The sequence below is a fragment of the Bombus terrestris genome, chromosome 4 (assembly GCF_910591885.1).
Source record: "Bombus terrestris chromosome 4, iyBomTerr1.2, whole genome shotgun sequence".
Classification (NCBI taxonomy): Eukaryota; Metazoa; Arthropoda; class Insecta; order Hymenoptera; family Apidae; genus Bombus; species Bombus terrestris.
Window position 1 is genome coordinate 14032675 of NC_063272.1, and position 27552 is coordinate 14060226.

The 27552-nt window shown below is 44.4% G+C and overlaps 1 protein-coding gene across 8 annotated transcripts in view; it reads left to right on the forward strand.

The window, feature by feature from the left end:
- The window catches only part of LOC100651036 (glutamate receptor ionotropic, kainate 2), a 200095-nt gene that overhangs the window by 119816 nt on the left and 52727 nt on the right, over positions 1-27552 (forward strand). The window lies entirely within an intron of this gene.

Here is a 27552-nt window from a genome sequence, read left to right on the forward strand (position 1 = left end):
ACAAACGCGATTATCATTTTATCGCAACTCTAATTCAAACCGTAATCATTCTCTCGCCACACTAATGAAAAATAGCGATATTATTTCGTAACTCTAATACAACCCGTAATTAACTTGTCGCAACACTAATAAGAAAAATCGCGATTTGCCCAATGGGACGATGGACCGATATATACATCGGCCAAAAAAACAAAGACTACTACTACTACTACTACTACTACTAATACTAAAATCGAGCATAGTGACAAAGTAGTAACAATAATGACTTCCCATGCTCTGGATGACCCAGAGGATGGGGAGCCATTAGTAGTTGCCCTCTTGAGTGGCAGTTTGCCGGGCCTCTTCAGCATATAGCCTCTTCTTTCTTCGGGCGCAATGCCCGCTGAAACTTAAATCTAAGCTCGAGACTTCTAAATCGCAAACAAAAAAAAAACTTATAAAATAAAAATATAAACCGCGGAAGCTGATGGAAGTGCATATGGACTGACCAACGATCACAACAGTGATCGTTGCTCACTCGCATGTGCGTGCTCGAGCAATAAACGTTCGTTTCGAGCCCATTCGCGACCGCGACCGCGAAATTCGAAAAATCGAAAGGCAAAACCAGAGACGAGTGCATGCTCTACTCGTGCCAGTTTCACCGTCGATTTTTCAAATTAGATTTCCAGAAACAGGTTGGTCACACGAAAACGCGCCTACCCGACCAGAGACTGTGCCAACCTGCCCGGCCCTACCTACTTATAATTAACAGTCATACCAGAAAGTATACTACCTATCCTACCTAACGCTATATTTAAAAAATGGCAAAACAGGCACACCAACACACTCACTCCACGGTTCTCACACATACCACTCGGGTGCAAAGGTCCTACACTAGAGAGGACGTCCCGGGACGCCTCCGACACCCGAGCTTAATACAACATTCACACTCTAAGGTACGTACCTTTTTCCTGAAATCGACTGACGAAGGCTAGTGACCATTGCGTAATACGTGATAAAACACGTTTGAGAAAATTATATTTTTAAAATAGATATAAGTAAACTTGGAATTATAATTGCGATTGATAGCGATATTAAGAGTATGAGTACACTTAGTCGCGTGGATGATATTATCAGAAATTCTAATTGTATCGAGACGTAAATTGAATCGATATATGTCTCGACATTTTTAATATTTCAAGTTTTAAGGAATGAGAAAAAGCGACGCAATTCCACGACCTAACAACACACACACACACATAATGTGGAAAATACGTCGTGCACGATACACTAACGCATGGTCAGTCGCTGAGAAATTATTACATTACTTAATTCTAGGTCATCGTGCCCAATGTCTTTCTCCCATTCAAGTAGCACCTGGGCACGTGAATGAGATCCTGACAATGGGCACGGAAAGGGTTAAACCTGAAAATCCTGATCTAAAAAGATGATTAGTTTGTGTAATTTTTATTTAACGGACTAACGTTCTTTGAGTTTATATTTTACTACTTTGCATCTGATTAAATTTACTTTATTAATTTAAAAGTAACTAAGTAACTCTACTTTATTAATTTAATAAATTAGAACAAAATTTTAATATTTCGAAAAAAGTAGCGTTAGTAGAAAAAGACTGAGACTCATGCAAATAGAATTATTGACTCTAAATATATTACTAAGAAAGAAATAATCTCAGGCGATCTCTTTATCAAAGCATATACTCGAAAGTGCAGAAGCAGTGTTCAAAATTATTGCTTTGATTAAAAAATCTGCCTGTCGCGAAGTGTCTTCTTGCACGTAAAATTTTGCACATTTTTGTACGGAAAAAAATGAATTTTGACTCATATTTTAGATTCTAACCGAAATGAAATAAACGATCGTGACTTAAGATTGTCACGATCAATTCATTGCTTAAGATCAAGTATATTCGTGTCATACAGATATATTCGTGTAGATATTTGCCATTTGCAAATATTCATACGGAATATTAACATGCGTATTTATAACTAACACGAATATATTCTCAAGTGTATATGTTTAACCTAATTATTAAAAAACTAATTATTATAATCGCGATGTGCAAGAAGACCTATCCTAAACTAATAAATTTCAAAAAATGAGTGTTACTACTCACGGGTATAAGAAATACCCGTGGTCACTATGCTCGCAAAAAAATTCTACGTAATACAACCGATCACCCGTGCCGATTCGGACCTTTCATCCTACGACATGATTGAGTGACCGGAGGAACAGAAATGCATGCGACTCACCGTTCGAAGCGGAGAAACAAAGGACGTATCGTGGATGCTGCGCCACCCCAGCGAATATCATCAGGAACTGTGTAGGGTCCAGTGGTGGAAATGGAGATTGCGAAAAATCTGTTACAGAACAAAACACGATGAGTGATTGCTGATTATTTAAAAAGTTGGAGATAATGAAAAATGAAAGTTTATTAACTTTAGTAACTTTGGTAATAATAAAGATTGAAATTCTAATAAATATGTATATTGGAAATCTAATATAAAAATTTGAAAACAAATATTCAGTGATTTTTTATGAGTATCAGACAGTTTTACTGTACCTTAATGTTAAGACTTCAAGACTTTATTTCAATTAAAAAGTGCATTTACAGCTTTCTAAATCATCGATCATTTTTATTTTGTAATTAACGACATTTCAAACAAAATATACTAAATAGAACAAATTGAAATACAATATATAAAACTACTTACATTCTTGAGCTCCTGGAGAGGCTTTATCCTCTTGAGGGAGGCACTGACTCTAATACCGAAACGAATATTCAAAAAAATAAATATATAAAAAAAGAAAAATAAAAGACTACGTTACCGCGACCGCTTAAATTATGATCGGCGAACAATAACTCTAATATCGCGTACAAATTTGATTGATAAAATTTTATTATTTTCGCGTGTGACTATTCGATCGAATTTGATCAAAACTATCGTGATTTTAAAATATTGAAAAGAAACTATTGCGTGGCAAACACTGACTCTACAACCGCATTGCGCGCGGTCACAAATATTTCCTGAAAATAAAGCAGTTTAGGGGCGGGGGTGGGGTGGGGGGTGGAAAAGAAGCGAAACGTTGTTTCGACAATTTTCTCCTTTTTCCTATTGAACGGTTATTTAGAAAATACTGCTATTTCTTTACACTTAAAAATTATTATTAAGAAACTGGAACAAGTATGAAACTATAAGTTGGAAATTGTGAGATATTTCTCGATCACAAACAAATGCTTACGAATACCGTGAATGCAATGCAATCGTTTTCAAGAATTATACTGTTCGCAATTAGAATATATACTGTGAATTTTCGTTATTAGAATACGAAATACACATTGCACTAATACACTATAGTCGCCTGTTATAAATATTGGAAAATATTTGCAAGAATTCAAAAGTTCGCCACTAAATATGTTTAAAGAATACTTGTTTCGAGGTATTTGAATCTAACTGTTACTATGTTGCAAGTTTATGACGTTAACTGTAGCAAATTCACATAATACAACAAAAAAAATTGAATTCCATAAGTGAATTATTGAGATATAACTCAATTTGAAACAATAAAATAACTTATTGAAAATTCGTTTGAAATAAGAGAATGATCTCATATATCGGAAATAGAACAATAATTTATTTAACCGAACCTATTGACACTGCATACACAATTTCGTGTTCTGAAAAAGGGACATTCGAGTCATTGTTCTAAACTGTTTAACATTCTATTTTCGCGGCTCAAAACTTTTGAATATATCGAAGAGTTATAAACTCTAACATGACCGCAATAATTTTCCCTTAAAAATGGGAAACTAAGAAGAAACCCGAACAAACAGACAATGAAAGAAAAATCTCGGCGCGAACTCGTTCGTTCGCGATCTTTCCAAAGAATCAGTGGACTTACGCAACGCACTCCCGTGCACAAAATAACCACAAGATTCAATGCAAAAGAAGAATCGATTTTTATACTAGATTCCAAGTCAGATAAGTACCATCATTCAGAATGGGCTCAGAATGGATTTGAGAGACAAGACATATCCCACGGTGTCCAACGGTGTCCCACATTGTCCCACGTTGTCCTACGTTGTCCCACGCTGTCCCACGTTGTCCCACGTTGTCCCACGGTGTCCCACGGTGTCCCACGGTATCCCACGGTGTCCCACGATGTCCCACGATGTCCCACGGTGTCCAACGGTGTCGCACGATGTCCAACGGTGTCGCACGATGTCCAACGGTGTCCCACGGTGCCCAACGGTGTCCAACGATGTCCCACGGTGTCCCACGGTATCCCACGGTGTCCCACGATATCCCACGATGTCCCACGGTGTCCAACGGTGTCCCACGATGTCCAACGGTGTCCAACGGTGCAGTCCAGTGTAGATCATCCAAAATTCTTTTCGCGGCATTTGGAGATCCACACTGAACCAATGGTGTCCCACGTTGCAGTCCAGTGTAGATCATGCAAAATTCTTCTCGCGGCATTAGGAGATCCACACTGAACCAATGGTGTCCCACGTTGTCCAACGGTGTCCCACGGTGTCCCACGTTGTCCAACGGTGTCCCACGGTGTCCCACGGTGTACAACGGTGTCCCACGGTGTCCCACGGTGTACAACGTCGTCCCACGGTGTCCGACGGTGTCCAACGGTGTCCAACGATGTCCAACGGTGTCCCACGGTGTCCAACGGTGTCCAACGATGTCCCACGGTGTCCCACGGTGTCCCACGGTGTCCAACGGTGTCAAACGATGTCCAACGGTGCAGTCCAGTGTAGATCATCCAAAATTCTTTTCGCGGCATTTGGAGATCCACACTGAACCAATGGTGTCCCACGGTGTCCCGCGATGTCCCACGATGTCCAACGGTGTCCCACGGTGTCCCACGGTGTCCCACGACGTCCCACGGTGTCCAACGTCGTCCCACGGTGTCCCACGATGTCCCACGATGTCCCACGGTGTCCAACGGTGTCCCACGATGTCCAACGGTGTCCCACGGTGTCCAACGGTGTCCAACGATGTCCCACGGTGTCCCACGGTGTCCAACGGTGTCCAACGATGTCCAACGGTGCAGTCCAGTGTAGATCATCCAAAATACTTTTCGCGGCATTTGGAGATCCACACTGAACCAATGGTGTCCCACGTTGCAGTCCAGTGTAGATCATCCAAAATTCTTTTCGCGGCATTTGGAGATCCACACTGAACCAATGGTGTCCCACGGTGTCCCACGGTGTTCCACGGTGTCCCACGACGTCCCACGGTGTCCAACGTCGTCCCACGGTGTCCCACGGCGTCCCACGGTGTCCCACGGTGTCCCACGGTGTCCCACGATGTCCAACGGTGTCCCACGGTGTCCCACGGTGTCCCACGGTGTCCCACGACGTCCCACGGTGTCCCACGACGTCCCACGGTGTCCCACGGTGTCCCACGACGTCCCACCGTGTCCAATGTCGTCCCACGGTGTCCCACGGTGTCCCACTGTGTCCCACGGTGTCCAACGGTGTCCAACGATGTCCAACGGTGCAGTCCAGTGTAGATCATCCAAAATACTTTTCGCGGCATTTGGAGATCCACACTGAACCAATGGCGTCCCACGGTGTCCCACGGTGTCCCACGGTGTCCCAAGATGTCCAACGGTGTCCCAAGATGTCCAACGGTGTCCCACGATGTCCAACGGTGTCCCACGGTGTCCCACGGTGTCCAAAGGTGTCCCACGGTGTCCCACGGTGTACAACGGTGTCCCACGGTGTCCCACGGTGTCCCACGGTGTCCCACGGTGCAGTCCAGTGTAGATCGTCCAAAATTCTTTTCGCGGCATTTGGAGATGCACACTGAACCAATGGTGTCCCACGTTGCAGTCCAGTGTAGATCATCCAAAATTCTTTTGGCGGCATTTGGAGATCCACACTGAACCAATGGTGTCCCACGTTGTCCAACGTCGTCCAACGGTGTCCCACGGTGTCCCACGAAGTCCAACGGTGTCCAACGGTGTCCAACGATGTCCAACGATGTCCAACGATGTCCCACGGTGTCCCACGGTGTCCCACGGTGTCCCACGGTGTCCCACGGTGTCCCACGATGTCCCACGATGTCCAACGGTGTCCCACGGTGTCCCACGGTGCAGTCCAGTGTAGATCATCCAAAATACTTTTCGCGGCATTTGGAGATCCACACTGAACCAATGGTATCCCACGTTGCAGTCCAGTGTAGATCATCCAAAATTCTTTTCGCGGCATTTGGAGATCCACACTGAACCAATGGTGTCCCACGGTGTCCCACGGTGTTCCACGGTGTCCCACGACGACCCACGGTGTCCAACGTCATCCCACGGTGTCCCACGGTGTCCCACGGTGTCCCACGGTGTCCCACGGTGTCCCACGGTGTCCCACGGTGTCCCACGGTGTCCCACGGGGTCCCACGATGTCCAACGGTGTCCCACGGTGTCCCACCGTGTCCCACGACGTCCCACGGTGTCCAACGTCGTCCCACGGTGTCCCACGGTGTCCCACTGTGTCCCACGGTGTCCAACGGTGTCCAACGATGTCCAACGGTGCAGTCCATTCTAGATCATCCAAAATACTTTTCGCGGCATTTGGAGATCCACACTGAACCAATGGTATCCCACGTTGCAGTCCAGTGTAGATCATCCAAAATTCTTTTCGCGGCATTTGGAGATCCACACTGAACCAATGGTGTCCCACGGTGTCCCACGGTGTTCCACGGTGTCCCACGACGTCCCACGGTGTCCAACGTCGTCCCACGGTGTCCCACGGTGTCCCACGGTGTCCCACGGTGTCCCACGGTGTCCCACGATGTCCAACGGTGTCCCACGGTGTCCCACGGTGTCCCACGACGTCCCACGGTGTCCAACGTCGTCCCACGGTGTCCCACTGTGTCCCACGGTGTCCAACGGTGTCCAACGATGTCCAACGGTGCAGTCCAGTATAGATCATCCAAAATACTTTTCGCGGCATTTGGAGATCCACACTGAACCAATGGTGTCCCACGGTGTCCCACGGTGTACAACGGTGTCCCACGGTGTCCCACGGTGTCCCACGGTGTCCCACGGTGCAGTCCAGTGTAGATCGTCCAAAATTCTTTTCGCGGCATTTGGAGATGCACACTGAACCAATGGTGTCCCACGTTGCAGTCCAGTGTAGATCATCCAAAATTCTTTTGGCGGCATTTGCAGATCCACACTGAACCAATGGTGTCCCACGTTGTCCAAAGTCGTCCAACGGTGTCCCACGATGTCCAACGGTGTCCCACGGTGTCCCACGGTGTCCCACGGTGTCCCACGGTGTCCCACGAAGTCCAACGGTGTCCAACAGTGTCCAACGATGTCCAACGATGTCCAACGATGTCCCACGGTGTCCCACGGTGTCCCACGGTGTCCCACGGTGTCCCACGGTGTCCCACGATGTCCCACGATGTCCCACGATGTCCAACGGTGTCACACGATGTCCAACGGTGTCCCACGGTGTCCCACGGTGTCCAACAGTGCAGTCCAGTGTAGATCATCCAAAATTCTTTTCGCGGCTTTTGGAGATCCATACTGGACCAATGGAATCCCACGGTGTCCCACGTTGCAGTCCAGTCTAGATCATCCAAAATTCTTTTCGCGTTTTTTGGTGATCCACACTGGACCAACGGTGTTCTACGGTTTCCAGCGTCGTCCCACGTTGTCCAGCGGCGTCCAATGTCGTCCCACGGTGTCCAATGTCGTCCCACGGTGTCCAATGTCGTCCCACGTTGCAGTCCAGTTTAGATTATCCAAAATTCTCTTCGTGGCTTTTCGTAATCCAAAATGGACTGTATTAGCGTGATTCTGAGCTTGGTATCGAATTATTGTGCAATGTTTGTACTTATCAATGTAGTCGTTTTCTGAAAATTAATCAACTGATTAATCTGCGAAAACAATTACATCGATCGGTAGAAACATTGTACAATATTTCGCAACCGTACTGGCAACATTCGGTATCAATGATACATATGTCTAACTTGGAACCACAGAAAGGAAATGAAAGTACTGACACTGTATATACAATTTAGAGTTTTGCAAAAGAGATATACGACTCGTTGTACTAAGCTTATGAAGATATCGAAAAGTTATATACTCCAACGTGACCGCAATATTCTTCTTTTAAAAATGGGAAAACGGGAAGAAGCCTGAACAATCAGACGATGGAAGAAAAATCATTTGGGTATCTAGCATACATATTTAATATGCTATGAAATGTTCATATATGTAACTGAAACGTATTTTCTGTAAATTGATAAATCTGAGACAAACCCATTTACTGGATTTGGTATATAGAAGAAACAGACATCTTTAAAACGAGAACATTTTATGAAACATTTTATGAAAAATACACTATTAATAATGGTCAATTATAGATCAAATTACTATTGATTAAATTTTAGCAAATATAGAGAATCGTGTGTATCTTTTAATCGAAACTAGGGTTACGTTGGAAACAAGAATTTTAAGTAATTGAATTTAAACTGAATTAAAAATTGTAACGTTCATTTGGAATAACTAAGATGAGAGAAACCCCGGTTATTATAAAATCACTTGCTTTATCTTTTAACTTTTAACCGTATCTGTTAATTTCTACAGCAACATAGTGATTTGCAACGTAATAAAACGAAAGGTATGTGCATAAGCCATTTTTTGCAGAACTTTTGCTACAAACGTGACGATGCCTTTGTTTCGTGACGAAACTTTTGTTTCATGCAAATGAAATTCGAATATTTATAAAATTCTACATTACTGTTAAAAGATTGAAGTGAAAATATCGCGGTCGAAAAAATTCTAAAAGTTATGGTTCTAAGAACGAACAATCACCAGCACTAATTCCAATTGCAATGAATTAAATTATAAAAAATATTTCAAGCCTTCATAGCAACATTAAGATATTTCGTTATAATACTTTGTTGCGCATGAAATCGCTCACAATTTCATACATGTAAATATATATATATATTATACATTCGTAATAAAGTTCTGTATTTTAGCAGTCATGGTAACGTTAACGCTGACAAAGGAATATGTCTTATAGCAGTATTTTCAGTAATAAACGTAGTAATAAGGGGCGCATTAATAAGGGGCGCTGAAAAAGAAACAAAGCAGTAGCCAGAAGGGCTACTAAAATTCGATTGTCTTCCACTCTATATAAACCCGATCAACACGCCGAGAGTGGAACTGAATATTCTTGTTTCGCAACGCTAATTTACTACTAATATTTATGAAGCAGAAAATTCTCAAAATCAAACGCGACGAGTGCTTCGTTATATTTGCAATATCAATTAATCTACCATTAAAAAGAAAAAGAAAAATCTGAAAATTCCCGATATCTAATACGCAACGCTAATAAGTATAAATCTACGCACTCGTATTTAAGCAATACGCAACACTAATAGCGAGAGATTGCAGTGCAACCATTTAGGAGGTTGCCGATGAACGATCACACTTGTACAGCTCTTTAGGCTGTACGTGTGATCCAGGAGCAGTGTCCGACAAATGCAGTCGGAGGGTTTGGGCAGTTTGTGAACGCAACACTACTTAACAAAACGCGAGCATTCATTATCGCAACGCTAATAGGAAAAATAAGTAGAACTCGCGATGGAACAATGTCGCAACGCTAATTCTTAAAGTGAATTTAATGAAAATTACTATTTACTATTTGAAAAAGCTACTTTAAATATCCTAGTATTGCTACTTAAACAGAAAAACAGAAAAAATTCTAAAAATTGCAAAAGACAATCGCGATATCGTAATTCGCAACTCTAAAACAAACGCGATTATCATTTTATCGCAACTCTAATTCAAACCGTAATCATTCTCTCGCCACACTAATGAAAAATAGCGATATTATTTCGTAACTCTAATACAACCCGTAATTAACTTGTCGCAACACTAATAAGAAAAATCGCGATTTGCCCAATGGGACGATGGACCGATATATACATCGGCCAAAAAAACAAAGACTACTACTACTACTACTACTACTACTAATACTAAAATCGAGCATAGTGACAAAGTAGTAACAATAATGACTTCCCATGCTCTGGATGACCCAGAGGATGGGGAGCCATTAGTAGTTGCCCTCTTGAGTGGCAGTTTGCCGGGCCTCTTCAGCATATAGCCTCTTCTTTCTTCGGGCGCAATGCCCGCTGAAACTTAAATCTAAGCTCGAGACTTCTAAATCGCAAACAAAAAAAAAACTTATAAAATAAAAATATAAACCGCGGAAGCTGATGGAAGTGCATATGGACTGACCAACGATCACAACAGTGATCGTTGCTCACTCGCATGTGCGTGCTCGAGCAATAAACGTTCGTTTCGAGCCCATTCGCGACCGCGACCGCGAAATTCGAAAAATCGAAAGGCAAAACCAGAGACGAGTGCATGCTCTACTCGTGCCAGTTTCACCGTCGATTTTTCAAATTAGATTTCCAGAAACAGGTTGGTCACACGAAAACGCGCCTACCCGACCAGAGACTGTGCCAACCTGCCCGGCCCTACCTACTTATAATTAACAGTCATACCAGAAAGTATACTACCTATCCTACCTAACGCTATATTTAAAAAATGGCAAAACAGGCACACCAACACACTCACTCCACGGTTCTCACACATACCACTCGGGTGCAAAGGTCCTACACTAGAGAGGACGTCCCGGGACGCCTCCGACACCCGAGCTTAATACAACATTCACACTCTAAGGTACGTACCTTTTTCCTGAAATCGACTGACGAAGGCTAGTGACCATTGCGTAATACGTGATAAAACACGTTTGAGAAAATTATATTTTTAAAATAGATATAAGTAAACTTGGAATTATAATTGCGATTGATAGCGATATTAAGAGTATGAGTACACTTAGTCGCGTGGATGATATTATCAGAAATTCTAATTGTATCGAGACGTAAATTGAATCGATATATGTCTCGACATTTTTAATATTTCAAGTTTTAAGGAATGAGAAAAAGCGACGCAATTCCACGACCTAACAACACACACACACACATAATGTGGAAAATACGTCGTGCACGATACACTAACGCATGGTCAGTCGCTGAGAAATTATTACATTACTTAATTCTAGGTCATCGTGCCCAATGTCTTTCTCCCATTCAAGTAGCACCTGGGCACGTGAATGAGATCCTGACAATGGGCACGGAAAGGGTTAAACCTGAAAATCCTGATCTAAAAAGATGATTAGTTTGTGTAATTTTTATTTAACGGACTAACGTTCTTTGAGTTTATATTTTACTACTTTGCATCTGATTAAATTTACTTTATTAATTTAAAAGTAACTAAGTAACTCTACTTTATTAATTTAATAAATTAGAACAAAATTTTAATATTTCGAAAAAAGTAGCGTTAGTAGAAAAAGACTGAGACTCATGCAAATAGAATTATTGACTCTAAATATATTACTAAGAAAGAAATAATCTCAGGCGATCTCTTTATCAAAGCATATACTCGAAAGTGCAGAAGCAGTGTTCAAAATTATTGCTTTGATTAAAAAATCTGCCTGTCGCGAAGTGTCTTCTTGCACGTAAAATTTTGCACATTTTTGTACGGAAAAAAATGAATTTTGACTCATATTTTAGATTCTAACCGAAATGAAATAAACGATCGTGACTTAAGATTGTCACGATCAATTCATTGCTTAAGATCAAGTATATTCGTGTCATACAGATATATTCGTGTAGATATTTGCCATTTGCAAATATTCATACGGAATATTAACATGCGTATTTATAACTAACACGAATATATTCTCAAGTGTATATGTTTAACCTAATTATTAAAAAACTAATTATTATAATCGCGATGTGCAAGAAGACCTATCCTAAACTAATAAATTTCAAAAAATGAGTGTTACTACTCACGGGTATAAGAAATACCCGTGGTCACTATGCTCGCAAAAAAATTCTACGTAATACAACCGATCACCCGTGCCGATTCGGACCTTTCATCCTACGACATGATTGAGTGACCGGAGGAACAGAAATGCATGCGACTCACCGTTCGAAGCGGAGAAACAAAGGACGTATCGTGGATGCTGCGCCACCCCAGCGAATATCATCAGGAACTGTGTAGGGTCCAGTGGTGGAAATGGAGATTGCGAAAAATCTGTTACAGAACAAAACACGATGAGTGATTGCTGATTATTTAAAAAGTTGGAGATAATGAAAAATGAAAGTTTATTAACTTTAGTAACTTTGGTAATAATAAAGATTGAAATTCTAATAAATATGTATATTGGAAATCTAATATAAAAATTTGAAAACAAATATTCAGTGATTTTTTATGAGTATCAGACAGTTTTACTGTACCTTAATGTTAAGACTTCAAGACTTTATTTCAATTAAAAAGTGCATTTACAGCTTTCTAAATCATCGATCATTTTTATTTTGTAATTAACGACATTTCAAACAAAATATACTAAATAGAACAAATTGAAATACAATATATAAAACTACTTACATTCTTGAGCTCCTGGAGAGGCTTTATCCTCTTGAGGGAGGCACTGACTCTAATACCGAAACGAATATTCAAAAAAATAAATATATAAAAAAAGAAAAATAAAAGACTACGTTACCGCGACCGCTTAAATTATGATCGGCGAACAATAACTCTAATATCGCGTACAAATTTGATTGATAAAATTTTATTATTTTCGCGTGTGACTATTCGATCGAATTTGATCAAAACTATCGTGATTTTAAAATATTGAAAAGAAACTATTGCGTGGCAAACACTGACTCTACAACCGCATTGCGCGCGGTCACAAATATTTCCTGAAAATAAAGCAGTTTAGGGGCGGGGGTGGGGTGGGGGGTGGAAAAGAAGCGAAACGTTGTTTCGACAATTTTCTCCTTTTTCCTATTGAACGGTTATTTAGAAAATACTGCTATTTCTTTACACTTAAAAATTATTATTAAGAAACTGGAACAAGTATGAAACTATAAGTTGGAAATTGTGAGATATTTCTCGATCACAAACAAATGCTTACGAATACCGTGAATGCAATGCAATCGTTTTCAAGAATTATACTGTTCGCAATTAGAATATATACTGTGAATTTTCGTTATTAGAATACGAAATACACATTGCACTAATACACTATAGTCGCCTGTTATAAATATTGGAAAATATTTGCAAGAATTCAAAAGTTCGCCACTAAATATGTTTAAAGAATACTTGTTTCGAGGTATTTGAATCTAACTGTTACTATGTTGCAAGTTTATGACGTTAACTGTAGCAAATTCACATAATACAACAAAAAAAATTGAATTCCATAAGTGAATTATTGAGATATAACTCAATTTGAAACAATAAAATAACTTATTGAAAATTCGTTTGAAATAAGAGAATGATCTCATATATCGGAAATAGAACAATAATTTATTTAACCGAACCTATTGACACTGCATACACAATTTCGTGTTCTGAAAAAGGGACATTCGAGTCATTGTTCTAAACTGTTTAACATTCTATTTTCGCGGCTCAAAACTTTTGAATATATCGAAGAGTTATAAACTCTAACATGACCGCAATAATTTTCCCTTAAAAATGGGAAACTAAGAAGAAACCCGAACAAACAGACAATGAAAGAAAAATCTCGGCGCGAACTCGTTCGTTCGCGATCTTTCCAAAGAATCAGTGGACTTACGCAACGCACTCCCGTGCACAAAATAACCACAAGATTCAATGCAAAAGAAGAATCGATTTTTATACTAGATTCCAAGTCAGATAAGTACCATCATTCAGAATGGGCTCAGAATGGATTTGAGAGACAAGACATATCCCACGGTGTCCAACGGTGTCCCACATTGTCCCACGTTGTCCTACGTTGTCCCACGCTGTCCCACGTTGTCCCACGTTGTCCCACGGTGTCCCACGGTGTCCCACGGTATCCCACGGTGTCCCACGATGTCCCACGATGTCCCACGGTGTCCAACGGTGTCGCACGATGTCCAACGGTGTCGCACGATGTCCAACGGTGTCCCACGGTGCCCAACGGTGTCCAACGATGTACCACGGTGTCCCACGGTATCCCACGGTGTCCCACGATATCCCACGATGTCCCACGGTGTCCAACGGTGTCCCACGATGTCCAACGGTGTCCAACGGTGCAGTCCAGTGTAGATCATCCAAAATTCTTTTCGCGGCATTTGGAGATCCACACTGAACCAATGGTGTCCCACGTTGCAGTCCAGTGTAGATCATGCAAAATTCTTCTCGCGGCATTAGGAGATCCACACTGAACCAATGGTGTCCCACGTTGTCCAACGGTGTCCCACGGTGTCCCACGTTGTCCAACGGTGTCCCACGGTGTCCCACGGTGTACAACGGTGTCCCACGGTGTCCCACGGTGTACAACGTCGTCCCACGGTGTCCGACGGTGTCCAACGGTGTCCAACGATGTCCAACGGTGTCCCACGGTGTCCAACGGTGTCCAACGATGTCCCACGGTGTCCCACGGTGTCCCACGGTGTCCAACGGTGTCAAACGATGTCCAACGGTGCAGTCCAGTGTAGATCATCCAAAATTCTTTTCGCGGCATTTGGAGATCCACACTGAACCAATGGTGTCCCACGGTGTCCCGCGATGTCCCACGATGTCCAACGGTGTCCCACGGTGTCCCACGGTGTCCCACGACGTCCCACGGTGTCCAACGTCGTCCCACGGTGTCCCACGATGTCCCACGATGTCCCACGGTGTCCAACGGTGTCCCACGATGTCCAACGGTGTCCCACGGTGTCCAACGGTGTCCAACGATGTCCCACGGTGTCCCACGGTGTCCAACGGTGTCCAACGATGTCCAACGGTGCAGTCCAGTGTAGATCATCCAAAATACTTTTCGCGGCATTTGGAGATCCACACTGAACCAATGGTGTCCCACGTTGCAGTCCAGTGTAGATCATCCAAAATTCTTTTCGCGGCATTTGGAGATCCACACTGAACCAATGGTGTCCCACGGTGTCCCACGGTGTTCCACGGTGTCCCACGACGTCCCACGGTGTCCAACGTCGTCCCACGGTGTCCCACGGCGTCCCACGGTGTCCCACGGTGTCCCACGGTGTCCCACGATGTCCAACGGTGTCCCACGGTGTCCCACGGTGTCCCACGGTGTCCCACGACGTCCCACGGTGTCCCACGACGTCCCACGGTGTCCCACGGTGTCCCACGACGTCCCACCGTGTCCAATGTCGTCCCACGGTGTCCCACGGTGTCCCACTGTGTCCCACGGTGTCCAACGGTGTCCAACGATGTCCAACGGTGCAGTCCAGTGTAGATCATCCAAAATACTTTTCGCGGCATTTGGAGATCCACACTGAACCAATGGCGTCCCACGGTGTCCCACGGTGTCCCACGGTGTCCCAAGATGTCCAACGGTGTCCCAAGATGTCCAACGGTGTCCCACGATGTCCAACGGTGTCCCACGGTGTCCCACGGTGTCCCACGGTGTCCCACGGTGTCCCACGGTGTACAACGGTGTCCCACGGTGTCCCACGGTGTCCCACGGTGTCCCACGGTGCAGTCCAGTGTAGATCGTCCAAAATTCTTTTCGCGGCATTTGGAGATGCACACTGAACCAATGGTGTCCCACGTTGCAGTCCAGTGTAGATCATCCAAAATTCTTTTGGCGGCATTTGGAGATCCACACTGAACCAATGGTGTCCCACGTTGTCCAACGTCGTCCAACGGTGTCCCACGGTGTCCCACGAAGTCCAACGGTGTCCAACGGTGTCCAACGATGTCCAACGATGTCCAACGATGTCCCACGGTGTCCCACGGTGTCCCACGGTGTCCCACGGTGTCCCACGGTGTCCCACGATGTCCCACGATGTCCAACGGTGTCCCACGGTGTCCCACGGTGCAGTCCAGTGTAGATCATCCAAAATACTTTTCGCGGCATTTGGAGATCCACACTGAACCAATGGTATCCCACGTTGCAGTCCAGTGTAGATCATCCAAAATTCTTTTCGCGGCATTTGGAGATCCACACTGAACCAATGGTGTCCCACGGTGTCCCACGGTGTTCCACGGTGTCCCACGACGACCCACGGTGTCCAACGTCATCCCACGGTGTCCCACGGTGTCCCACGGTGTCCCACGGTGTCCCACGGTGTCCCACGGTGTCCCACGAAGTCCAACGGTGTCCAACGGTGTCCAACGATGTCCAACGATGTCCAACGATGTCCCACGGTGTCCCACGGTGTCCCACGGTGTCCCACGGTGTCCCACGGTGTCCCACGATGTCCCACGATGTCCAACGGTGTCCCACGGTGTCCCACGGTGCAGTCCAGTGTAGATCATCCAAAATACTTTTCGCGGCATTTGGAGATCCACACTGAACCAATGGTATCCCACGTTGCAGTCCAGTGTAGATCATCCAAAATTCTTTTCGCGGCATTTGGAGATCCACACTGAACCAATGGTGTCCCACGGTGTCCCACGGTGTTCCACGGTGTCCCACGACGACCCACGGTGTCCAACGTCATCCCACGGTGTCCCACGGTGTCCCACGGTGTCCCACGGTGTCCCACGGTGTCCCACGGTGTCCCACGGTGTCCCACGGTGTCCCACGGGGTCCCACGATGTCCAACGGTGTCCCACGGTGTCCCACCGTGTCCCACGACGTCCCACGGTGTCCAACGTCGTCCCACGGTGTCCCACGGTGTCCCACTGTGTCCCACGGTGTCCAACGGTGTCCAACGATGTCCAACGGTGCAGTCCATTCTAGATCATCCAAAATACTTTTCGCGGCATTTGGAGATCCACACTGAACCAATGGTATCCCACGTTGCAGTCCAGTGTAGATCATCCAAAATTCTTTTCGCGGCATTTGGAGATCCACACTGAACCAATGGTGTCCCACGGTGTCCCACGGTGTTCCACGGTGTCCCACGACGTCCCACGGTGTCCAACGTCGTCCCACGGTGTCCCACGGTGTCCCACGGTGTCCCACGGTGTCCCACGGTGTCCCACGATGTCCAACGGTGTCCCACGGTGTCCCACGGTGTCCCACGACGTCCCACGGTGTCCAACGTCGTCCCACGGTGTCCCACTGTGTCCCACGGTGTCCAACGGTGTCCAACGATGTCCAACGGTGCAGTCCAGTATAGATCATCCAAAATACTTTTCGCGGCATTTGGAGATCCACACTGAACCAATGGTGTCCCACGGTGTCCCACGGTGTACAACGGTGTCCCACGGTGTCCCACGGTGTCCCACGGTGTCCCACGGTGCAGTCCAGTGTAGATCGTCCAAAATTCTTTTCGCGGCATTTGGAGATGCACACTGAACCAATGGTGTCCCACGTTGCAGTCCAGTGTAGATCATCCAAAATTCTTTTGGCGGCATTTGCAGATCCACACTGAACCAATGGTGTCCCACGTTGTCCAAAGTCGTCCAACGGTGTCCCACGATGTCCAACGGTGTCCCACGGTGTCCCACGGTGTCCCACGGTGTCCCACGGTGTCCCACGAAGTCCAACGGTGTCCAACAGTGTCCAACGATGTCCAACGATGTCCAACGATGTCCCACGGTGTCCCACGGTGTCCCACGGTGTCCCACGGTGTCCCACGGTGTCCCACGATGTCCCACGATGTCCCACGATGTCCAACGGTGTCCCACGATGTCCAACGGTGTCCCACGGTGTCCCACGGTGTCCAACAGTGCAGTCCAGTGTAGATCATCCAAAATTCTTTTCGCGGCTTTTGGAGATCCATACTGGACCAATGGAATCCCACGGTGTCCCACGTTGCAGTCCAGTCTAGATCATCCAAAATTCTTTTCGCGTTTTTTGGTGATCCACACTGGACCAACGGTGTTCTACGGTTTCCAGCGTCGTCCCACGTTGTCCAGCGGCGTCCAATGTCGTCCCACGGTGTCCAATGTCGTCCCACGGTGTCCAATGTCGTCCCACGTTGCAGTCCAGTTTAGATTATCCAAAATTCTCTTCGTGGCTTTTCGTAATCCAAAATGGACTGTATTAGCGTGATTCTGAGCTTGGTATCGAATTATTGTGCAATGTTTGTACTTATCAATGTAGTCGTTTTCTGAAAATTAATCAACTGATTAATCTGCGAAAACAATTACATCGATCGGTAGAAACATTGTACAATATTTCGCAACCGTACTGGCAACATTCGGTATCAATGATACATATGTCTAACTTGGAACCACAGAAAGGAAATGAAAGTACTGACACTGTATATACAATTTAGAGTTTTGCAAAAGAGATATACGACTCGTTGTACTAAGCTTATGAAGATATCGAAAAGTTATATACTCCAACGTGACCGCAATATTCTTCTTTTAAAAATGGGAAAACGGGAAGAAGCCTGAACAATCAGACGATGGAAGAAAAATCATTTGGGTATCTAGCATACATATTTAATATGCTATGAAATGTTCATATATGTAACTGAAACGTATTTTCTGTAAATTGATAAATCTGAGACAAACCCATTTACTGGATTTGGTATATAGAAGAAACAGACATCTTTAAAACGAGAACATTTTATGAAACATTTTATGAAAAATACACTATTAATAATGGTCAATTATAGATCAAATTACTATTGATTAAATTTTAGCAAATATAGAGAATCGTGTGTATCTTTTAATCGAAACTAGGGTTACGTTGGAAACAAGAATTTTAAGTAATTGAATTTAAACTGAATTAAAAATTGTAACGTTCATTTGGAATAACTAAGATGAGAGAAACCCCGGTTATTATAAAATCACTTGCTTTATCTTTTAACTTTTAACCGTATCTGTTAATTTCTACAGCAACATAGTGATTTGCAACGTAATAAAACGAAAGGTATGTGCATAAGCCATTTTTTGCAGAACTTTTGCTACAAACGTGACGATGCCTTTGTTTCGTGACGAAACTTTTGTTTCATGCAAATGAAATTCGAATATTTATAAAATTCTACATTACTGTTAAAAGATTGAAGTGAAAATATCGCGGTCGAAAAAATTCTAAAAGTTATGGTTCTAAGAACGAACAATCACCAGCACTAATTCCAATTGCAATGAATTAAATTATAAAAAATATTTCAAGCCTTCATAGCAACATTAAGATATTTCGTTATAATACTTTGTTGCGCATGAAATCGCTTACAATTTCATACATGTAAATATATATATATATTATACATTCGTAATAAAGTTCTGTATTTTAGCAGTCATGGTAACGTTAACGCTGACAAAGGAATATGTCTTATAGCAGTATTTTCAGTAATAAACGTAGTAATAAGGGGCGCATTAATAAGGGGCGCTGAAAAAGAAACAAAGCAGTAGCCAGAAGGGCTACTAAAATTCGATTGTCTTCCACTCTATATAAACCCGATCAACACGCCGAGAGTGGAACTGAATATTCTTGTTTCGCAACGCTAATTTACTACTAATATTTATGAAGCAGAAAATTCTCAAAATCAAACGCGACGAGTGCTTCGTTATATTTGCAATATCAATTAATCTACCATTAAAAAGAAAAAGAAAAATCTGAAAATTCCCGATATCTAATACGCAACGCTAATAAGTATAAATCTACGCACTCGTATTTAAGCAATACGCAACACTAATAGCGAGAGATTGCAGTGCAACCATTTAGGAGGTTGCCGATGAACGATCACACTTGTACAGCTCTTTAGGCTGTACGTGTGATCCAGGAGCAGTGTCCGACAAATGCAGTCGGAGGGTTTGGGCAGTTTGTGAACGCAACACTACTTAACAAAACGCGAGCATTCATTATCGCAACGCTAATAGGAAAAATAAGTAGAACTCGCGATGGAACAATGTCGCAACGCTAATTCTTAAAGTGAATTTAATGAAAATTACTATTTACTATTTGAAAAAGCTACTTTAAATATCCTAGTATTGCTACTTAAACAGAAAAACAGAAAAAATTCTAAAAATTGCAAAAGACAATCGCGATATCGTAATTCGCAACTCTAAAACAAACGCGATTATCATTTTATCGCAACTCTAATTCAAACCGTAATCATTCTCTCGCCACACTAATGAAAAATAGCGATATTATTTCGTAACTCTAATACAACCCGTAATTAACTTGTCGCAACACTAATAAGAAAAATCGCGATTTGCCCAATGGGACGATGGACCGATATATACATCGGCCAAAAAAACAAAGACTACTACTACTACTACTACTACTACTAATACTAAAATCGAGCATAGTGACAAAGTAGTAACAATAATGACTTCCCATGCTCTGGATGACCCAGAGGATGGGGAGCCATTAGTAGTTGCCCTCTTGAGTGGCAGTTTGCCGGGCCTCTTCAGCATATAGCCTCTTCTTTCTTCGGGCGCAATGCCCGCTGAAACTTAAATCTAAGCTCGAGACTTCTAAATCGCAAACAAAAAAAAAACTTATAAAATAAAAATATAAACCGCGGAAGCTGATGGAAGTGCATATGGACTGACCAACGATCACAACAGTGATCGTTGCTCACTCGCATGTGCGTGCTCGAGCAATAAACGTTCGTTTCGAGCCCATTCGCGACCGCGACCGCGAAATTCGAAAAATCGAAAGGCAAAACCAGAGACGAGTGCATGCTCTACTCGTGCCAGTTTCACCGTCGATTTTTCAAATTAGATTTCCAGAAACAGGTTGGTCACACGAAAACGCGCCTACCCGACCAGAGACTGTGCCAACCTGCCCGGCCCTACCTACTTATAATTAACAGTCATACCAGAAAGTATACTACCTATCCTACCTAACGCTATATTTAAAAAATGGCAAAACAGGCACACCAACACACTCACTCCACGGTTCTCACACATACCACTCGGGTGCAAAGGTCCTACACTAGAGAGGACGTCCCGGGACGCCTCCGACACCCGAGCTTAATACAACATTCACACTCTAAGGTACGTACCTTTTTCCTGAAATCGACTGACGAAGGCTAGTGACCATTGCGTAATACGTGATAAAACACGTTTGAGAAAATTATATTTTTAAAATAGATATAAGTAAACTTGGAATTATAATTGCGATTGATAGCGATATTAAGAGTATGAGTACACTTAGTCGCGTGGATGATATTATCAGAAATTCTAATTGTATCGAGACGTAAATTGAATCGATATATGTCTCGACATTTTTAATATTTCAAGTTTTAAGGAATGAGAAAAAGCGACGCAATTCCACGACCTAACAACACACACACACACATAATGTGGAAAATACGTCGTGCACGATACACTAACGCATGGTCAGTCGCTGAGAAATTATTACATTACTTAATTCTAGGTCATCGTGCCCAATGTCTTTCTCCCATTCAAGTAGCACCTGGGCACGTGAATGAGATCCTGACAATGGGCACGGAAAGGGTTAAACCTGAAAATCCTGATCTAAAAAGATGATTAGTTTGTGTAATTTTTATTTAACGGACTAACGTTCTTTGAGTTTATATTTTACTACTTTGCATCTGATTAAATTTACTTTATTAATTTAAAAGTAACTAAGTAACTCTACTTTATTAATTTAATAAATTAGAACAAAATTTTAATATTTCGAAAAAAGTAGCGTTAGTAGAAAAAGACTGAGACTCATGCAAATAGAATTATTGACTCTAAATATATTACTAAGAAAGAAATAATCTCAGGCGATCTCTTTATCAAAGCATATACTCGAAAGTGCAGAAGCAGTGTTCAAAATTATTGCTTTGATTAAAAAATCTGCCTGTCGCGAAGTGTCTTCTTGCACGTAAAATTTTGCACATTTTTGTACGGAAAAAAATGAATTTTGACTCATATTTTAGATTCTAACCGAAATGAAATAAACGATCGTGACTTAAGATTGTCACGATCAATTCATTGCTTAAGATCAAGTATATTCGTGTCATACAGATATATTCGTGTAGATATTTGCCATTTGCAAATATTCATACGGAATATTAACATGCGTATTTATAACTAACACGAATATATTCTCAAGTGTATATGTTTAACCTAATTATTAAAAAACTAATTATTATAATCGCGATGTGCAAGAAGACCTATCCTAAACTAATAAATTTCAAAAAATGAGTGTTACTACTCACGGGTATAAGAAATACCCGTGGTCACTATGCTCGCAAAAAAATTCTACGTAATACAACCGATCACCCGTGCCGATTCGGACCTTTCATCCTACGACATGATTGAGTGACCGGAGGAACAGAAATGCATGCGACTCACCGTTCGAAGCGGAGAAACAAAGGACGTATCGTGGATGCTGCGCCACCCCAGCGAATATCATCAGGAACTGTGTAGGGTCCAGTGGTGGAAATGGAGATTGCGAAAAATCTGTTACAGAACAAAACACGATGAGTGATTGCTGATTATTTAAAAAGTTGGAGATAATGAAAAATGAAAGTTTATTAACTTTAGTAACTTTGGTAATAATAAAGATTGAAATTCTAATAAATATGTATATTGGAAATCTAATATAAAAATTTGAAAACAAATATTCAGTGATTTTTTATGAGTATCAGACAGTTTTACTGTACTTTAATGTTAAGACTTCAAGACTTTATTTCAATTAAAAAGTGCATTTACAGCTTTCTAAATCATCGATCATTTTTATTTTGTAATTAACGACATTTCAAACAAAATATACTAAATAGAACAAATTGAAATACAATATATAAAACTACTTACATTCTTGAGCTCCTGGAGAGGCTTTATCCTCTTGAGGGAGGCACTGACTCTAATACCGAAACGAATATTCAAAAAAATAAATATATAAAAAAAGAAAAATAAAAGACTACGTTACCGCGACCGCTTAAATTATGATCGGCGAACAATAACTCTAATATCGCGTACAAATTTGATTGATAAAATTTTATTATTTTCGCGTGTGACTATTCGATCGAATTTGATCAAAACTATCGTGATTTTAAAATATTGAAAAGAAACTATTGCGTGGCAAACACTGACTCTACAACCGCATTGCGCGCGGTCACAAATATTTCCTGAAAATAAAGCAGTTTAGGGGCGGGGGTGGGGTGGGGGGTGGAAAAGAAGCGAAACGTTGTTTCGACAATTTTCTCCTTTTTCCTATTGAACGGTTATTTAGAAAATACTGCTATTTCTTTACACTTAAAAATTATTATTAAGAAACTGGAACAAGTATGAAACTATAAGTTGGAAATTGTGAGATATTTCTCGATCACAAACAAATGCTTACGAATACCGTGAATGCAATGCAATCGTTTTCAAGAATTATGCTGTTCGCAATTAGAATATATACTGTGAATTTTCGTTATTAGAATACGAAATATACATTGCACTAATACACTATAGTCGCCTGTTATAAATATTGGAAAATATTTGCAAGAATTCAAAAGTTCGCCACTAAATATGTTTAAAGAATACTTGTTTCGAGGTATTTGAATCTAACTGTTACTATGTTGCAAGTTTATGACGTTAACTGTAGCAAATTCACATAATACAACAAAAAAAATTGAATTCCATAAGTGAATTATTGAGATATAACTCAATTTGAAACAATAAAATAACTTATCAAAAATTCGTTTGAAATAAGAGAATGATCTCATATATCGGAAATAGAACAATAATTTATTTAACCGAACCTATTGACACTGCATACACAATTTCGTGTTCTGAAAAAGGGACATTCGAGTCATTGTTCTAAACTGTTTAACATTCTATTTTCGCGGCTCAAAACTTTTGAATATATCGAAGAGTTATAAACTCTAACATGACCGCAATAATTTTCTCTTAAAAATGGGAAACTAAGAAGAAACCCGAACAAACAGACAATGAAAGAAAAATCTCGGCGCGAACTCGTTCGTTCGCGATCTTTCCAAAGAATCAGTGGACTTACGCAACGCACTCCCGTGCACAAAATAACCACAAGATTCAATGCAAAAGAAGAATCGATTTTTATACTACATTCCAAGTCAGATAAGTACCATCATACAGAATGGGCTCAGAATGGATTTGAGAGACAAGACATATCCCACGGTGTCCAACGGTGTCCCACATTGTCCCACGTTGTCCCACGTTGTCCCACGCTGTCCCACGTTGTCCCACGTTGTCCCACGGTGTCCAACGGTGTCCAACGATGTCCAACGGTGTCCCACGGTGTCCAACGGTGTCCAACGATGTCCCACGGTGTCCCACGGTGTCCCACGGTGTCCCACGGTGTCCAACGGTGTCCAACGATGTCCAACGGTGCAGTCCAGTGTAGATCATCCAAAATTCTTTTCGCGGCATTTGGAGATCCACACTGAACCAATGGTGTCCCACGGTGTCCCACTGTGTCCCACGGTGTCCAACGGTGTCCAACGATGTCCAACGGTGTCCCACGGTGTCCAACGGTGTCCAACGATGTCCCGCGGTGTCCCACGGTGTCTCACGGTGTCCCACGATGTCCAACGGTGTCCAACGATGTCCAACGGTGCAGTCCAGTGTAGATCATCCAAAATTCTTTTCGCGGCATTTGGAGATCCACACTGAACCAATGGTGTCCCACGGTGTCCGACGGTGTTCCACGGTGTCCCACGACGTCCCACGGTGTCCAACGTCGTCCCACGGTGTCCCACGGTGTCCCACTGTGTCCCACGGTGTCCAACGGTGTCCAACGATGTCCAACGGTGCAGTCCAGTGTAGATCATCCAAAATACTTTTCGCGGCATTTGGAGATCCACACTGAACCAATGGTATCCCACGTTGCAGTCCAGTGTAGATCATCCAAAATTCTTTTCGCGGCATTTGGAGATCCACACTGAACCAATGGTGTCCCACGGTGTCCCACGGTGTTCCACGGTGTCCCACGACGTCCCACGGTGTCCAACGTCGTCCCACGGTGTCCCACGGTGTCCCACGGTGTCCCACGGTATCCCACGGTGTCCCACGGTGTCCCACGATGTCCAACGGTGTCCCACGGTGTCCCTCGGTGTCCCACGACGTCCCACGGTGTCCAACGTCGTCCCACGGTGTCCCACTGTGTCCCACGGTGTCCAACGGTGTCCAACGATGTCCAACGATGCAGTCCAGTGTAGATCATCCAAAATACTTTTCGCGGCATTTGGAGATCCACACTGAACCAATGGTGTCCCACGGTGTCCCACGGTGTCCCACGGTGTCCCACGGTGTCCCACGGTGTCCAAAGGTGTCCCACGGTGTCCCACGGTGTACAACGGTGTCCCACGGTGTCCCACGGTGTCCCACGGTGTCCCACGGTGCAGTCCAGTGTAGATCGTCCAAAATTCTTTTCGCGGCATTTGGAGATGCACACTGAACCAATGGTGTCCCACGTTGCAGTCCAGTGTAGATCATCCAAAATTCTTTTGGCGGCATTTGGAGATCCACACTGAACCAATGGTGTCCCACGTTGTCCAAAGTCGTCCAACGGTGTCCCACGATGTCCAACGGTGTCCCACGGTGTCCAACGGTGTCCCACGGTGTCCCACGGTGTCCCACGGTGTCCCACGAAGTCCAACGGTGTCCAACGGTGTCCAACGATGTCCAACGATGTCCAACGATGTCCCACGGTGTCCCACGGTGTCCCACGGTGTCCCACGGTGTCCCACGGTGTCCCACGATGTCCCAAGATGTCCAACGGTGTCCCACGATGTCCCACGATGTCCCACGGTGTCCAACGGTGTCCCACGATGTCCAACGGTGTCCCACGGTGTCCAACGGTGTCCAACGATGTCCCACGGTGTCCCACGGTGTCCAACGGTGTCCAACGATGTCCAACGGTGCAGTCCAGTGTAGATCATCCAAAATACTTTTCGCGGCATTTGGAGATCCACACTGAACCAATGGTGTCCCACGGTGTCCCACGGTGTCCCACGGTGTCCCACGGTGTCCCACGGTGTCCCACGGTGTCCCAAGATGTCCAACGGTGTCCCAAGATGTCCAACGGTGTCCCACGATGTCCAACGGTGTCCCACGATGTCCCACGACGTCCCACGGTGTCCAACGTCGTCCCACGGTGTCCCACGATGTCCTACGATGTCCCACGGTGTCCAACTGTGTCCCACGATGTCCAGCGGTGTCCCACGGTGTCCAACGGTGTCCAACGATGTCCCACGGTGTCCCACGGTGTCCAACGGTGTCCAACGATGTCCAACGGTGCAGTCCAGTGTAGATCATCCAAAATACTTTTCGCGGCATTTGGAGATCCACACTGAACCAATGGTATCCCACGTTGCAGTCCAGTGTAGATCATCCAAAATTCTTTTCGCGGCATTTGGAGATCCACACTGAACCAATGGTGTCCCACGGTGTCCCACGGTGTTCCACGGTGTCCCACGACGTCCCACGGTGTCCAACGTCGTCCCACGGTGTCCCACGATGTCCCACGATGTCCCACGGTGTCCAACGGTGTCCCACGATGTCCAACGGTGTCCCACGGTGTCCAACGGTGTCCAACGATGTCCCACGGTGTCCCACGGTGTCCAACGGTGTCCAACGATGTCCAACGGTGCAGTCCAGTGTAGATCATCCAAAATACTTTTCGCGGCATTTGGAGATCCACACTGAACCAATGGTGTCCCACGGTGTCCCACGGTGTCCCACGGTGTCCCACGGTGTCCCACGGTGTCCCACGGTGTCCCACGGTGTCCCAAGATGTCCAACGGTGTCCCACGATGTCCCACGATGTCCCACGGTGTCCAACGGTGTCCCACGATGTCCAACGGTGTCCCACGGTGTCCAACGGTGTCCAACGATGTCCCACGGTGTCCCACGGTGTCCAACGGTGTCCAACGATGTCCAACGGTGCAGTCCAGTGTAGATCATCCAAAATACTTTTCGCGGCATTTGGAGATCCACACTGAACCAATGGTGTCCCACGGTGTCCCACGGTGTCCCACGGTGTCCCACGGTGTCCCACGGTGTCCCACGGTGTCCCAAGATGTCCAACGGTGTCCCAAGATGTCCAACGGTGTCCCACGATGTCCAACGGTGTCCCACGATGTCCCACGACGTCCCACGGTGTCCAACGTCGTCCCACGGTGTCCCACGATGTCCTACGATGTCCCACGGTGTCCAACGGTGTCCCACGATGTCCAGCGGTGTCCCACGGTGTCCAACGGTGTCCAACGATGTCCCACGGTGTCCCACGGTGTCCAACGGTGTCCAACGATGTCCAACGGTGCAGTCCAGTGTAGATCATCCAAAATACTTTTCGCGGCATTTGGAGATCCACACTGAACCAATGGTATCCCACGTTGCAGTCCAGTGTAGATCATCCAAAATTCTTTTCGCGGCATTTGGAGATCCACACTGAACCAATGGTGTCCCACGGTGTCCCACGGTGTTCCACGGTGTCCCACGACGTCCCACGGTGTCCAACGTCGTCCCACGGTGTCCCACGGCGTCCCACTGTGTCCCACGATGTCCAACGGTGTCCCACGGTGTCCCACGGTGTCCCACGGTGTCCCACGACGTCCCACGGTGTCCCACGACGTCCCACGGTGTCCCACGGTGTCCCACGACGTCCCACGGTGTCCAATGTCGTCCCACGGTGTCCCACGGTGTCCC